Source organism: Zeus faber (assembly GCF_960531495.2).
Source record: "Zeus faber genome assembly, chromosome: 11".
NCBI lineage: Eukaryota > Metazoa > Chordata > Actinopteri > Zeiformes > Zeidae > Zeus > Zeus faber.
The window spans coordinates 8,393,026-8,396,777 of record NC_137205.1 but is presented as its reverse complement, the minus strand read 5'-3'; positions in this window follow the sequence as shown (position 1 = coordinate 8,396,777).

Genomic DNA, 3,752 nt, shown 5'->3' with positions numbered 1-3,752 from the left:
TGACAGATCGCCTAATGCTTTCAGGCTCGTGCTCCATATTTGGGATTGATAGATGCTCCCGGGGGTAAAACTAGGAATTCCACCCCCCCCACCCCGCCCTCTCTCAATTCGGCGATTGCCGGAAAAATGACCCGAGAAGGCTTGTATAGAGTCATACTTAATTTAGCACAAGTTCTGTCAGTGTAAGTTGAAGCTTAATCGCTGCTAGTGTTGCCAGATCGGATTGACAATTTCCAGCCCGACGACATTCTATAAGTAGCCCAATCCACCACAAAAACAAGCCCTATGCCAGAAAACCGTTGACAGGGGAGGGGGTGACTGACAAAGTGTCGTTGACGCTCACAAACCTGCCCAAACTGTATGTACCCAATGATGTATATATTTTTAAAACCCGCCGAATCTGGCAACACTGATCGCTGCTGGCATAGCACATTTTGTTGCCGATTTTTTTCAAATTAGCTACAAACCCACTGGCACTCCGACATAGGAGCGAGGAGCACAAACTATCTGCATAATTAAGTTACAACTGTGCCAGTGCTTTTTATTTTTTATGCCGCCCTGCTCCGTGGGAATGTCTTTAGCCTCAAAGCGGTAATCCCCAAGATTATGTCGTTAAAAACTCCCATATTTGAAACTTTCTTTGAGCCGGTACTTTAAAAGAACCCGTTCAATGTAGTTGCGGGATGCATGTAAAGGGGAACCGTGAATTAGATTAATAAACTGTCCATATGGATGAACGTTCGCAAAAAGGAGAAAAGCACCACCTACTTTGGAGAAAACAATTGAACCGTCTTGGAGCGAAGAGAAAGAGGGTTGATGGAAAAACGTTATAATTTGGAACGGAATCCTGCATTCTGCAGTGCATTCTGTCCAACGCATGATGAGTAAATGGATTGCCACTTTAAAATGAAATGCCGAATAAATACTTTAATGTTAATCCAGTCCTTTGGAGGCACGGCCTGAATGGAAGTGAGAAGCACACTAGACCCACGTTTAAAACCGCCGTCCATCTCCCCTCAATAAAAGCACTTTATTTGTAAAAAACAAATCTTTCTGCCGTGGGGGGGAAAAAAATCCCTGTTCTCACTGTTCTCACTCAACTTAAATGGATGTTGGCCCCAATTGTCCTTCATCCAAGAGCGGCCTTGCTAAAAAAAAAAACCCCCAAAAAAACCCGCAATGAGATAAAATACGGCAGTTCGAGCTATAAAATTTCCATTTAGCATTTCGGACGTTAAAGAGGACATTGTTCCCTCGGAGCGTTTCAGAATAACGATTAAGCGGCAAAAGTCAATGCGACGGTGAACGGGACGAAGGCGTTAGCGGTCGCCGTGGTGGAAAGAAAGGGGACATTTTCACCCCGCCGAGTGATTCCCCCTCCGTGCAAAACAAAGGGAAAACAGCCGAGCGCCGGACGCCGAAGCACGGACGCAAGTCGCCGAGCCTGAAAAGCGGACGGGGCGAGGGGCCGACACTTTGGCAAGGTCATTCCGAGGCGGCAGAGCAAGGAAGACCGGCGGTCCGGTCCACGCAGTCACCCCCCCAACCCCCCTCACTTCCCCTCCCTCTGGAGCAACAACTGAGGAAGGGGAAGGGTTGGAGGGGGGTGGTGGGGGGGACGCTTACTCGGGAGTTAAGTGTAATTACGGCGACATCCTGCCATCAGCCATCCGGCCCCGTCGCGTGCGCAATTCCGAGGTAGCGCCCAGCCGCCCAGCCTCCCGCTAATGGGGTGATTCCAATTCAGCGGGGGGATGGCGGCGTTATGAGCTATAGGCGCCGCATCTGCAGTCGCCCGGCGTCAGCGACTTGCCGTAATTCCTCCCCGCGCCCCCGCATTAAACGGCACTACATCTTTGACAAGGATGTGTCCCACCCCCGCCTCCCTCGCCACCCCCACAGCTTAATCACCCCCCCCCCCTCTCTCTCCCTCTTTCTCCTTCTCTCTCTCTATTCCTCCCCCCCTCTCTCTCGCTCACATTCCTCGCCATCCCCCCTCCGCCCTAAATCATATCCTCCCCATCCTATCCTCCCACTCTTTCTCCTCCGCTCGCACACCAACTGGCTCTGCGTATATCCATCCACCGTGTGAATCAGTGACGCACCCTTCCTCCCTTTTTAGAAACCCTGCGTTCCTCTGTGTGACGGCCACAAGGAGACTCCTCAAGGCCTGCCGCCTCTAGACACCACATCCAGTTACAGGTAGACATTTTTGATTTGTTTTTTCGACAAAACATTCTCGAATAGCCAGGAAGGTGCGGCCAAAACAAAACAGAAATGGAGAAGAAACTAATAGAAGCCACGAAAACTGGACCACAGACCCCCACAGGTCCCCAAAAAGAAACAAATAAACAAAACAAAACAAAAAGCCAACATGATTAGGACTCTCTGACCCTTGTCTTCCTTCACCATCGGTTGTTTGTGATCGGGTCACTTTATTTCGCCCCCCAAATTCCCTTTCGCCCGCTTGTTAACGGAATATCTCGGAGACCGGGTGTCGGACGTTTGGTGCTTTGTGCATTTTGCACAAAGTGTCTCAGAAGTGAGAAAGCATTACGTGTTCATGCTGATTTTGTCTAGATTCAACACCAGCTGGCTGTTGAGGGATTTCACCTCTCACCTTGATACAATAATGAAAATCAATAGGATTGAAACGCTATTTTTCCCAATATGGTAATTCCCCTGAGGCATTAATTGATTTTAGTGTTTCAAACAGCGCTCAGTGCAACTAGTATCCACCAGCCTTATAGGAACCATAGAAAAAGCGTGAGACAGAGCCATTTGGACCGTCTGACTGGTCGCACAAGTGAGCATTCAACAGTGACACGACCGCAACATAATGACATTCATGTCTGATAATAGCAATGAATGTAAAATAAAACCTAAATCACTGTCCTATTGTGTGGCCTCGCTGGTAATATGACACATTTTACGCAGATCAATGGAATTGATCTGTGCACTTCAGATGTGTTGGCTGCAGTTGTTGGCACAGGCAAGGAGCCGACCTTTTTGAGTCTCATTTTATTTTTATTTTATTAATATTACTCTATTCACTAACTGCATTAAATTTTAGGAATCAGTTAGTTTCAGTTAGTTAGGCAGGAATTATGCTAGCTATTATGTTCGGTTTAGTAACTATTGTGCATGATCTCCGGGTGTGTTGCAAAGAAATCTCACTGCATATATCTACGAACGTATGTATATGTATGTGACAAATAGACCTCTTGAATCTTGAAATCTTGAGTCTTGACCTGCTTGGGGCAGCAAAGCACAATAACCCGTTAAAGGGGACCTATTATGCTCCTTTTTTACACAAGTTAATATCGGTCTCTGAGGTCCACAAAACATGTCTTTGAAGTTTGTTGCTGAAAATACCACTGAGATAGAGATAACCCACCGGAGCGTTGTGCCAACAGCACCACAGGTGGGAATCAAACCCATAAACGCCGAAACCAAAACCAGTTTTCCCACATTGCCCACCTACAGGGCCGTAGTTATGCAGTTATGTATGTAGTCTGGTGCCCCCACACGTTTGATACTAAACAATATTTTTTTCCTAAAACTACAGCTAATTGTTTGTAATGACGATTCAATGGGGGGAGTTCTGTCAAGACCCAGTGGACATGTGCGTTGGCCAACAAGCTCTGCTCAACAGAAGGAAGACACAAGAAATGTGTTCCTGGACATGCCACATTACACAACTCCCAAATGTCTTTTGTTTACCACGGGTGCGCGAGCTTCCCCCGGGCCAC